The sequence below is a fragment of the Salvelinus fontinalis genome, chromosome 36 (genome assembly GCF_029448725.1).
Source record: "Salvelinus fontinalis isolate EN_2023a chromosome 36, ASM2944872v1, whole genome shotgun sequence".
In the NCBI taxonomy this organism is placed as follows: Eukaryota; Metazoa; Chordata; class Actinopteri; order Salmoniformes; family Salmonidae; genus Salvelinus; species Salvelinus fontinalis.
The window spans coordinates 11,804,462-11,817,978 of NC_074700.1; positions in this window are offsets into that span (position 1 = coordinate 11,804,462).

The following is a 13,517-nucleotide window of genomic DNA, read 5'->3' on the forward strand; positions in this document are numbered from 1 at the left end:
GTACCGTGTCTGTTGTTTGTTCTAAGTTGGATGTAGTGCTATGAAGATCCCAGTGACCATGCCTCAGAATGTATTGCGCAGAGAGAGAGATCTGCTGGGGTGGTGGTGTTTTGGGGGGGGGGGGGGGGGGTTGATGCCCCTCTCGCCAGACCTGGCCAGATCAGAATAGGATGTTGGTTGGTTTTGTACCTCTAGGTGGGCAAACTCATCGAGCATGCTCACTATGCGCAAACACGCACAGCGTCTTCCTCTGAGGCTCAAACTATTTAGAAGCGGTACAATACTCATATCAAAAAAGTACATCTCCTCATCCTCTTGAGGCACATGTGGCTGGTCCTCAAGTAAGTGAAGTAGCCTGTCATCGTCAGCCATTGCGTCACCTGGGGTGGTTGACATGGATGTTGACACAGAGGAGGAAGTTGAACTGGGAGTGTGTGTTGCTGGAACCGTGGTTGGTCTTCTGGGTTCTGGATTTTCATCCCTTAATGATGCTGATGAATCACTATCACATGAAGGGGATTTACAATGCTGCCTCGTTTCTGTTGATGTCTCCTCTGTATAGACAAGGTGCATATTCACTGGTCCACTGCTGGGTTCACAGTCGGAATTCAAGTTGCCCTTTGACCTACAAATAGGAAAGAAATCATGAGTTACATAATAAAAAAAATCAATTAGCCAGCATTGAAGTTGAATGTATCAAACACATATTTGTATTCACAACATTCCAATGAGAGTTACTTATTGTAGATGAGGCAACACAAATGTTATAATTTGTTCATACTTCCACTAGTTCTCTTTGCTGGCACTCGAGCCACTGGGGAAACAGTTGGTTTTGTTATTTCTGTGTCTGTTGAATTGGTCCCTCAAATGTATTTATAAAGCCCTTTTTTACATCAGCTGATGTCACAAAGTGCTGTACAGAAACCCAGCCTAAAACCCCAATCAGCAAGCAATGCAAACAATTTCCATCTTCCTCTGCAATCTTGACCTGTTGATTGAACTATGACATAGGTCAGATAATCATTCGTTTGTGTACTGTAAGAACACGAGTACTAACGTCCTCTCTTTGCACACATGTTCCTGGCAACAGCCTCAAGAGCCTTCAGCTACCGCCTGGGAAGGAAAACAGTGGCAGACAGTGTCTACGTGACCTGTGACGCCATAATCCAGCGGAGAGACATTTGTCAAGACAAAGCTGATCGGTTTTGGAACAAACGGAACTTCCCGAACTGCTTGGGGGAAATCAATGGGAAACTTATTCTCATACAGACACCTGGAAAGTCCGGAAGCATTTTCTTCAATTATTGTTTTATTTTAATTAATGGATGCCGACTATAGGTTCCGCATCGCCCAAGTTGGAGACTACGGCAGAACCAGTGATGGTGGGATATATGCAGAGTCACCGCTTGGGAAGGGAAGCTGGAACAGCCCTGCCAGGCTCTAGTGAACTGGGGGAAATGCCTTATGTTAATGGTGGGGGAAGCAGCCTTTCCCCTCATTACCTACTTTATGAGGCCATATCCAGGCAAAGGTTTGCCCAGAGAGAAGGAAATATTATAGATCATCAAGGCAAAGGATGGTTGTAAAATGTAGACAGTGGTGTATTGGCAGCATGCATCTTGCACTTCTACCTGTTGATCCCTCAGGATGCCAGGGCCCTGCAGAGAGAGGCTGGGGAGTCTGGGCGAGGACTACAAGCCATGAGACAAATTGGGGCCAACCGAGCAGGAAGGGCAGCCTACAATGTGCAGGACCTGTTTTTCACTTTCTTCAATGGGGAAGGAACAGTGTCCTGCCAAGACAGAATTGTCAACAGGGAAAGATGTGGAGACGAGGGTGGACGGTAAACAGCACTTAAGCCTGACAGATAGCTGTCAGTACTGTCAGGTTCTCATTTAGCTTCTCATTTATAGTACACAGTTTATGCAATTGTTGCTTCCTGACTGGTATTTTTTTGTAGTCATTTACAGTGAGAGAGATAGAGATTTGTTCAGGTAGTGAAATGCCAGACTCCCCCGAAGACTGATGAAGTGCTTAATAGGTTGAAGTTTATTGTCATGAGTCTTTCTCCCATCAAACCGGTTAAAGAACTCAGAGGCTGTTCTGTCAACCTTCTTGCAACATTGTTTAATGCACCCTGATACAAACATTATCTGAATGTCAGCACAACTGGGCAGTTTGTGTGTTTTGGGAACCCATCTCTTGCCATATCCCCACAATGTTCCCACAACCAATGTTCCCTCTAAACTGTGTGTGTGCGCAGGCGCGCAGTGGCCCTGAGACTGCTGACCAGAAGAAATATCAGCCCACGGAGAGAAGCATGACATTGAACTTCCTAAACTTTTCCCTGTTAGTTAACACTATCAACGTTTCCCTTTACTGTGGCAATTGTGATCGAATCAACACAATAGACACTTTCAATACAACACGGACTATGCAAGACTTGGTATGCAAAAACTAACTATGCAAGAGATTTTGTAGTAGGCAGAACACATCAGAGTAGGATTATATTGGATTGACATGCATGACTCGGCCCGTACTCTACATAGACCAGTGCAGCATAACCAATCAGAGCTGCAGTAGGCCTATATGCAAACAGACCATTGCGCTATATAGATCTGTGCTATTTACAGCATGAGCCATAGTGAGTAGCTTGTTTTGAGATCAATGCGAGAGATGTATGTAGCCAGATGTGCACATTTTGTTTATATCCTTTGCTAGTTAGTGAGTTATTAGCCCAGTTCTAGATAATTTGTAGTCAGCAATAGGGGAATGATTGCGTCCTACAAGAGCACCAAACATGTACATTTCTAGTCATCTTTGAAAATCATGTAAAGAGATTTTTTTTTGTCTTAAAGGCGAAGTGTTGTATTTTGAGACAGGCGTGTTGTATTTTAATGCCTAGCCCTGCATGTTTTGAAAAGTCTCATGGAATGTGGGCCTACATTTTATCCATTGTTTTTGATGGTAGGCCTACATTATGATCAAATAGCCACAGTAGCTACTTGACCACTGTCTGGAATTGGAACTTTAAGCGGGCACAGCCTCAGTGTTCACAGTAAATGTGCGCTGGAAGTTGCACAGTATTTTCACTCAGAAGACCTGAAATTCTGTGGCCCCCCAAAAAATTGAGGGAACGTTGCCCACAACCTAAAGAAAAATCCTGGGAACCTTTTAAAAACGTTATTGTAACATCAGGAGAACATCAATTTAAAAACAACATTTGTAGAGCAGTGTTGTGTACACTTTTTTCATATTTTTATAGGCTATTTCAAAGAACAACATGACTATATTGCCAATGTCGATTAGGCCTAATTTTAAACATACACATACCACGCATATGCAGTATATTATAATATTAGCTACATAGCCTGCAGGAGCCCTGATCTAGGGCCCCCCAATTTAACCCCTGGTTATATAGCTGAATAACTCAAGTTATAGTATTGTGAGCACAAATAAATGTCTAATACGCCTAGTCGAATTAACCTCGTCAGATCAACACATGCCACCTGACTCTAACCCACATACAGTAGAGTAGCCTAGAGCACCATGAAACCAGCTAGCAAGGCTATATATAGCCTTGAAATACATTTTCAAAATGCATTTACAGATAATTTAGCCAAACTTTTGAACCACAGGCATATTACAATATGTCAGTATCGAACATTACAATATCATTGTGATATTATTGCAGTACTTAACCTGCAGCTCCAATGATGGACTCAATCTCATCTCATGCTCATTGTTTTACTGTAATGTCCTTGTACAGTGTGTCACTTTGATCGTATAAAATCCTGTACTTCTCAACTTCTACAATCAATCATTTGTCATCCATCACTTTGCCCATCAACTTTATACCGTCAAAAAGTAGCTACCTGTAGTTTCTCTAGTGGGGTGTGTTAGCTGAACTGTAGCATCTGCCAAAAAATTATAATAAGAACCGGCACTCCCGAAAAGAATACAAGCAATGTCGGTAGCTCACAGAGCAGAAACAAACTATAATACATACAGTGCATTTGGAAAGTATTCAGTCCCCTTGACTTCTTCCACATTTTGCTACATGACAGCCTTATTCTAAAATGGATTTAAAAAATGTTTTCCCTCATCTACACACAATACCCCATAATGACAAAGCAAAAACAGGTTTAGACATTTCTGAAAAGGTATTAAAAATAAAACTGAAATATCACAGTTACATAAGTATTCAGACTCAGTACTTTGTTGAAGCACCTATGGCAGCCATTACAGCCTTGAGTCTTCTTGGGGATGACGCGACAAGCTTGGCACACCTGTATTTGGGGAGTTTCTCACATTCGTCTCTGCAGATCTTCTCAAGCTCTGTCGGGTTGGATGGGGAACGTTGCTGCAAAGCTATTTACAGGTCTCTCCAGAGATGTTCCAGCTGGTTCAAGTCCGGGCTCTGGCTGGGTCACTCAAGGACATTCAGGGACTTGTCCCGAAGCCACTCCTGCTTTGTCTTGGCTGTATGCTCAGTCTGAGGTCCTGGGTGCTCTGGAGCAGGTTTTCGTTAAGGATCTCTCTGTACTTTGTTCCGTTCATGGTTCCCTCAATCCTGACTAGTCTCCCAATCCCAGTCGCTGAAAAACATCCCCACAGCATGATGCTGCCACCACCATGCTTCACCGTAGGGATGGTGCCAGGTTTCCTCCAGACGTGATGCTTTGCATTCAGGCCAAAGTGTTCAGTCTTGGTTTCATCAGATCAGAGAATCTTGTTTCTCATGGTCTGAGAGTCCTTTAGATACATTTTGACAAACTCCAAGCGGGCTGTCATGTGCCTTTTACTGAGGAGTGGCTTCCGTCTGGCCACTCTACCTGATTGGTGGAGTGCTGCAGAGATGGTTATCCTTCTGGAAGGTTCTCCCATCTCCATCGGGTTTTTGGTCACTTCACTGACCAAGGCCCTTCTCCCCTGATTGCTCAGCAGTTAGGTGGTTCCAAACCGGGCAGTTAGGTGGTTCCAAACTTTTTTCCATTTAAGAATGTTGGAGGCCACTGTTCTAGTGTACCTTCAATGCTGCAGAAATGTTATTGTACCCTTCCCCAGATCTGTGCCTCGCCACAATCCTGTCTAGGAGCTCTACGGACAATTTTTTCGACCTCATGGCTTGTTTTTTTCTCTGACATTCACTGCCAACTGTGGGACCTTATATAGACAGGTGTTTTCTTTTCCAAATCATGTCCAATCAATTGAATTTACCACAGGTGGACTCCAATCAAGTTGTTGAAACATCTCAAGGGTGAACAATGGAAACAGGATGCACCTGAGCTACATTTCGTGTCTCATAGGAAAGTGTCTGAATACCTACACTTAGGTTGTAGTCATTAAAACAAATTTTTCAACCACACAAACTGTAGTTTTTGCAAGTCGGTTAGGACATATACTTTGTGCACTACACAAGTAATTTTTCCAACAATTGTTTGCAGACAGATTATTTCACTGTATCACAATTCCAGTGGGTCAGACGTTTACATACACTAAGTTGACTGTGCCTTTAAACAGCTAATTGACATCATGTGAGGCTAATTGACATCATGTGAGTCAATTGGAGGTGTACCTGTGGATGTAATTCAAGGCCTGCCTTCAATCTCAGTGTCTCTTTGCTTGACATCATGGGAAAATCTAAAGAAATCAGTCAAAACCTCAGAAAAAATATTTTTAGAACTCCACATGTTTGGTTCGTCTTTGGGAGCAATATCGAGGGTACCACGTTCATCTGTACAAACAATAGTACGCACGTGTAAACACCATGGGACCACGCAGCCACCATACCGCTCAGGAAGGGCCATAATGACCATCGTTTTGTTTGGTGGAAAAAGGGGGAGTCTTGCAAGCCGAAGAACACCATCCCAAACGTGAAGCACGGGGGTGGCAGAATCATAGTGTGTGGCTAATTTGCTGCAGGAGGGACTGGTGCACTTCACAAAATAGATGGCATCATTAGGAAGGGACATTTTGTGGATATATTGAAGCAACATCAAGAAATCAGTCAGGAAGTTAAAGCTTGGTCGCAAATGGGTCTTCCAAATGGACTATGACCCCAAGCATACTTCCAAAGTTGTGGCAAAATGGCTTAAGGACAACAAAGTCAAGGTATTGGAGTGGCCATCACAAAGCCCAGACCTCAATCCTATAGAAAGTTTGTGGGCAGAACTGAAAAAGCGTGTGCGAACAAGGAGGCCTACAAACCTGACTCAGTTACACCAGCTCTGTGTCAGGAGGAATGGGCCAAAATTCACCCAACTTATTGTGGGAAGCTTGTGGAAGGCTACCCGAAACCTTTGACCCAAGTTAAACAATTTAAAGGCAATACTTCTTGGGTGTATGTAAACGTCTGACCCACTGGGAATGTGATGAATTAAATAAAAGCTGAAATAAATAATTCTCTCTACTATTATTCTGACACTTCATATTCTTAAGATAAATTGGTGGTCCTAACTGACCTAAGACAGTGAATGTTTACTAGGATTAAATGTCAGGAATTGTGAAAAACTGAGTTTAAATGTATTTGACTAAGGTGTATGTAAACTTCCGACTTCAACTGTATTTCAGATTTTTATACATTTTCAAAAATTTCTACAAACCAGTTTTTGCTTTGTCATTATGGGGTTTTGTGTGTAGATTGATGAGGATAAACATACATTTAATCAATTTTAGAATAAGGCTGTAACGTAACAAAATCTGGGAAAAGTCAAGGGGTCTGAATACTTTCACTGTATATGGAGAACAGCTACAAACTACTATAGTCAGCTACTGCAATTATCAGTTGCTGTGTTTACATTGTAGTCACTCTAAAAAATGTGCCTTTATTTATTGAACATCATAGGCCTATATGAATTGCCAACAATTTTAGGATTTTTTTACATGAGTCAAAACACCAGAATCCCAACAAAGTGTATTTATAATTATTTAAATTCACAAGATAGAATGAACAAAGTGTCAGCCATAAAAAATTGCTTCAACGATTCTTGATCTTGGACGCTGCCATTGGACGTGACGCAACACGAGCACCAGAATAAGATATTTAAGTGACTTTGAAAAAAGTGTCTCAAAGGGGCATATGGAGTGATCCCGGAGTCGCCTCTTCATTGTTGACGTTGAGACTGGTGTTTTGTGGGTACTATTTAATGAAGCTGCCAGTTGAGGACTTGTGAGGTGTCTGTTACTCAAACTAGACACTAATGTACTTGTCCTCTTGCTCAGTTGTGGGCCTCCCACTCCGGGAATGAACCCGGATCTGTAGTCACGCACTAGCACTGCGATGCAGTGCCTTAGACAGCTGCATCGGTATATAAAAGTGGATCCTCATGATTGTATTTTCCTTCCTTTTTAGACCACATAGGCCTAATAAAACACTTAAAAATGGTAGGCTAACCGAGTCTCTCTCTCTGTGCGTGCGTGTGGAGACTTAAAGAGTAAAGTTACATTCAGCAAGATGTTGAGGCCTTATCTGAATTGACATCTGTCGGTGCCCATTTTGAAAGTTCTGAAGGAATAGGCTTACCTCGTTGCAGCTCGTTTGCTTGTACATTAGAGTTACAGTAAGTGTTAATGATATAAGAATAAACATTCCGAATTCACTGAACATAAATGTAATAATTTTTGTGTTTGATTCAGAAGTCAAAACTCATTTTGGCATTAGTTAGGAGTCAGTAGTAAACACATTTGTTTAAGTTAGTCAGCCATATCAGCTATGGTTTTTAAAAAGGCAGTAAATGAGGCTGAATTAACTGTTTCGCTGTCAGACAAGACTCCGCTGATAGCCAGATGCAGCGGTGGTAAGGATTCACTCCATAGTGCTGAAAGGAATGTTGGGACATCTTTATTTAGGCCCTAACAGTTTGTGGGCACCATTATAGTGCAATTAATGTATTGTTTAGTGTTGTTGTGTAGTGGCTTTGCTGGCATACCCCCCCCCCCCAAAAAAAATAAAAATAATCAGTATGTCCCCCAAGATTTATATGCTATAATTGACACTGATTCAGCTTCAATATGGTAGATATGGTTGACCTGGTCAGTCACAAGAACAAGATTACATAGGTAGTAGAAAGCCCTTCTAAAGATAGCCTATGACAGGGCTATTCAACTAAATTCTTATCGGGGCCAAATTGCGGTTTTTGTGATCGGCCTGTGATCATTATAGAAGGGGAACAGAAGGCACATCTATGCTCCAGAGTCTTAGCTTTCAGGAATGGGGTCATTCATACTAGCTTATAGCCAAAGTGGTTCAAATGTTAGAGCCACATTTATAGGAAGAAAATAGATTAAACATGCCATGTTGGCTTCAGAAACCGTCAGAAGCTTCTGTTTACCACAGAAAGCTTTTGATTCTGTATTCTACTCTACCTTTCCTGGCAGGCAAAGTACCAGGATGTTGTCTCTGGTTTTGAATCTGAATTTGAAAACTGAATGTGAACGCATCTGAAAAGTTTAGATTACCTTGAAATGATGGTGTCACGTTCGTCATAAGGTGTAGACCAAGATGCAGAGTGGTATGTTTCCATCCTTTATTTTGGAATAGAAAACTTCAAAGAACAAAAACAACAAACCGAACAAACAAACCGTGAAGCTACAAATAATGATCACAGGCAACTATACATAGACAAGATCTCACAAAGCACAATGGGAATATGGCTACCTAAATATGATCCCCAATCAGAGACAACGATAAACAGCTGCCTCTGATTGGGAACCATACTAGGCCAACATAGAAATATAATTCACCTAGATAACCCACCCTTAATCACACCCAACCTAACCAACATAGAGAATAAAAGCTCTCTATGGTCAGGGCGTGACAGATGGTCTGTAAACTAGATACACAAACAATGAATGCAATATCTACAATATTGAAAATGAATATTCAGTATAAATATTGAACTTGAATATTAATTACATTTAAATAGAATTTTGAAACTGAATGCAATATTAATTAAATTCAGTTTTAAATCATGAAATACAAGTTCAATTTCTGAATTAAATGATTCAATTTGTGCATTACAAATTCAGTATTGTAATACAAATTGGCACTGAAATTCGTCCATAGGGTTTAAAGGGTGTGTCTGTGTGTTTCAGTCACCAGATCTCAACCCAATTGATTCTGAAGCGGCACCTGAGACAGCGTTTTCACCCACCATAAAAAAACAACATAATGATTGAACTTATTATGGAAGAAAGGTGTCACATCCCTCCTATAGAGTTTCAGACAGTTGTAAAATATATTCCAAGGCTCATTGAAGCTGTTCTGGCATCTCTGGCAGCTCGACTCCACTCAAAATCTTTTGGTATTTTCTTCATTAGTCCACTGTTGATACAGTCCCAACATGTTTTGCAAGTCAGCAGTCAAGTTTAAGATATTGGACTTTCAAGAAGAAAAGTATCACCGGCCACATCATCATGATGATGCAAAATGCAAAAAGAGTTCAAATCGGTGGGGAGGAAAACCTTACGCTAAATTCTACCTCTCCAGCTCTGTGCTCCAAGTCAGAATTCAAGAATTTCCCCACCATATGATTATGGTACTGAATCATCTGTATATATTGTAACTTGCATTCTCGTGTTTTTTATTGTTTTATCTTGTATTACATCTCGTATTTCATAATTTTTTGACAGTTTCTCATCTCTATATTATTACTTGGATCTGCAATGTTGGGAAAGAGCTCGCAAGTAAGCATCTCACTACTGCTTTACAGCTTCTGTGTACTGTGCACATGACAAATAAACATTGAAACTTTTTTTCTTTATCTTCTGTTGTTCGGATGTCACAGCCAGAGGGAAAGGAATATGAAAAAAATGATTCCTGGGAGCTTTTCCTCCTGTCTTGGTATCCCTGATCAAAACTGTTGAAGTAATAGAGGCAGACGTAACCTTGCGCTCCCCATTGCCTGTAATAGATTAAGCAAATTCCGCGCTTGTCCCAACATTTATATGGGCGTAGTTGTGCGCGGCGGCAAAGAAGCGTGGGTATAAAAACAAACGACTTGATATATCACAACACAACCTGATTTATCGGAGTCTGGGCGTTCGCCCGCGACAAAAAGGCCTTTTCCTGCCATTACCATCATGTGATTCATTTGAATGTTATGGGTGATTAGGGGTGGAGGCCTGTGCGTTCATATATTAGCATGCTCAGAATGTGCTCTGTTGTCTCATGCCTTGTGACTTCTGGGTAAATGAGAACGTCTTCCTGTGCAGATGCATCTGCTACCAAACGTGAACTGAACATGGTTGCCAACAGCACACATTCATGAGGCAAATAATTGGTTAATCCTCCTACACTGTTGTCTATCTACTGGTATCCATCTATCTATTATATCTATTTATATTGACATCTATACATCCACCTATTCATCCACCCCTTCACCCGCCCATCCATCTCAGTCTGTTTTTCTGTCAGTCAATCTGTCTATCTGTCCATCTATCCAATTTGGAGAGAGAGTGAAGCTACTCCACTGTCTGGGCACTAGCCCCGGTTCTTCTATCTCTGAGTGTTGAGCAGCACATGAGCTCAAAGAGCATCATAGCTGTCAGCCTCTCTGTAAATTGCTCTGGTTCCCAGGGATCTGTCCGACTAGATGGCCAGGGTCAGGCCAGAGTTAATCTGATCTCCTCATCCAATTACGAAATGAGTGAAAACCCCAGTGTAAGGGTTAGGGTTACAAATGTACACACACACATACATGTGCCAAAGCACGCTTGTGCACACACACACACACACACACACACACACACACACACACACACACACACACACACACACACACACACACACACACACACACACACACACACACACACACACACACACACACACACACACACACACACATATTCAGGATCTGTCGCATCACTCACACTATTTCTTAATTTAGATCTCAGGATGGATAACCAGTCAAAACATACTCAAACACACAGAAGGATAAATAGTCTGTCTGTCTCCTCCCCCTGCCACACATTCCACGACACAGAGTCTGCATCACACACACACAATCACACAATTCAGAAAAAATGCACACACACACACACAACATCATCAACCACACACACTCGCCGGTGGCTCGTGGCAGGAGTGGACAGGCCTTTGTGAGATAATGGGCAAACGCGGGTTGACAAGCTCGGTTGGGCCATTATTGAATTGCAGTGAAGACTATATTACTTTAGAGTGAGATAAAAGACTACGTACAAGACTGATGGGCGAGGGACATCAAACAAGACTGTGTCCGGATAGTGCCAGGAGTAATCCAGCTGAAGGCAGCACTGATTTCCCTCAGGCCAGGTGCCATTTCTCCTTGAATAATTCTTATGAGGAACGCGACAGGGCTGCCCGCTTTGGCCTCTTTCTTTCTTTCTTTCTTTCTTTAGCCTCTCTTCTCTTCTTCCTCACTCCCACCCCCTTGCTTTCTTTATCCCTTTCTTTTTTTCTCTGCCTCTGTCGCCGCTATCTCATCCCACAAATCGCCATTGCACCAAACGCATGTTATGATTGGAATTCCTCAGAATCGTTTTATTTCACATTGTGTGCTCTAGGCCGGGGATGCTTGCTTGGTGTACGAAGAAGGAAGGACCTCTGGGGAAATCCGTGTTATAGTGTTTGGCAAGGGGTGGCCTCGAATGCAATGCGGCCGGTGTAAAGGCATCTGATGCTGGGAAAACATGGTCTGCCTTGTGTTGTGTTTGGGCTGGGCAATTCCACGGGAATAGAGTGATGCTGAGATTTTTCACTTTAAAATGTATGTCAAACAAAGACAAATGATCGCAAAGTAAAACAAACCATTCAACTCTATGCAGAATGACTACTTTTAACAATTTCCACTGAACATTTTTACAAAATCACATTTACTTTAAGAACAGTGCAGATGTAAAGTTTGGTAACAGAATGATTGTTTGTGCTGTTTGCGCATTTTAAAATGAAAAATCTGCATCTCAGCATTTCTCTATTATCGTGGAATCGCCCGGCTGGTTCACAGTCAAAACAAGTGGCTTCCATCTTTTCTTTCTCGCAGAGGAAACACATTTTTCCTCTAGACTGTTCAATCCAAGCACTTTGGGCTGCCAATTGTTGAATTAAAGGCCATGCATATAATGCTACAGATGAAGATATTATCATTATTCAATTAATATACAATACAGGGTATTCATTACAAATTCTAAACAAACAATGCTGAATTAGCTCTGAGGAAATTGTCAGTAACAACATACTTTTTTTGTATCGTTTTCATCCACCACAGGGAAATCATCATCTTTACTTGGCAGTTGCTAAACGCCATTGGACTTGACAGGATTGCAGGCATGTCATTAATCAAACATATATTCATGGAACTCATCCCTGAACCTCGACACAGGTTACGCTCAGGTGTCAGAACAAATAAAATAACTGAGGTGAAATGAAACTTCTCCACACTGGGAATCCAATGCAATTCCCATGGAAGTCTAATAACTGAATGCGCCGTAACATCAATCTGAAATCTGCATTAATAAAACATATAGATGCTCAGTGATACGGGGAAATCAATCGAGTTTCAGACTGGGCCGCCATTTTGTGCCTTGCTGGCAGAGATTTCCTGGATAACTGGGTGAGTATATTGTTCACAGCCTGAGTCCTGAGGATAGACAGCTTCTGAACTGTAGAATCAGAGGCACAACCAAGGTCTTCTCCCAACAATAGTTGCTCCCTATTGTATTACTGATAAATTGCACCAGTGCCCACAGTTGAGGACGAGATGCCTTTGTCAAGATGTGACTTCATATTTTAAGAAATTAATTCTACAGATCTGCAGCAGCAGTCTTTTGGTGGCGCAGCGTCCTCCATTGGCTCAAGGCTTAATTGAAATGCAAATGATGCCGTAGCACAATTGAAGACCTCTTCGCCATTCCCGGGAAAAAAACATTGACAACAACACAAAAAAAATCTGTTTGTTGAAATTCTGAACATACACCTCCGAGAGGAGCAGCTGCGAGTTGCGGCAAACTCCCCTCTCTTCTTTAATGAATTGACTTCCCATTTAATCCTCCAGTTTGTTTCATTGATTAAGCGCCCAATGCATTATGACCGCTGCAGTGGGATTCAGTGTGGGAATAAACATTGGTTTCTCCTTAATTAAAAAGCTGGCTGAATTGCCAAATAGAGTGCCACACACATTTTAAGTTACTACTGCCGTCAACGCTTTCCGACGGGGGACGGGGGGGACGGGGGACGGGGGGTCTGGCCGGTATAGCGACAAAGGTGCCATTGTCTTATTTATCGTCTGATGTGATTCACAACACGATAATAATAATTAAGTGAGGTTATTAATTTTTAATGAGAGCCCTAATGGTGTGCCCCTTGGGCCTATAACCTCTTGGTTTTAATTAATATGTAGTGGGTGCACATTAGGCTTTCAATTAGAGTGGGGGGAATGGCCAGGCAATCACTGAGCACTTTTAATCCATATGCTCATCAAGGGTCCGAGTCATGGCTTTTTAATCAACCACCCGAAAGGAAGAAAGAAGGGGGTAAA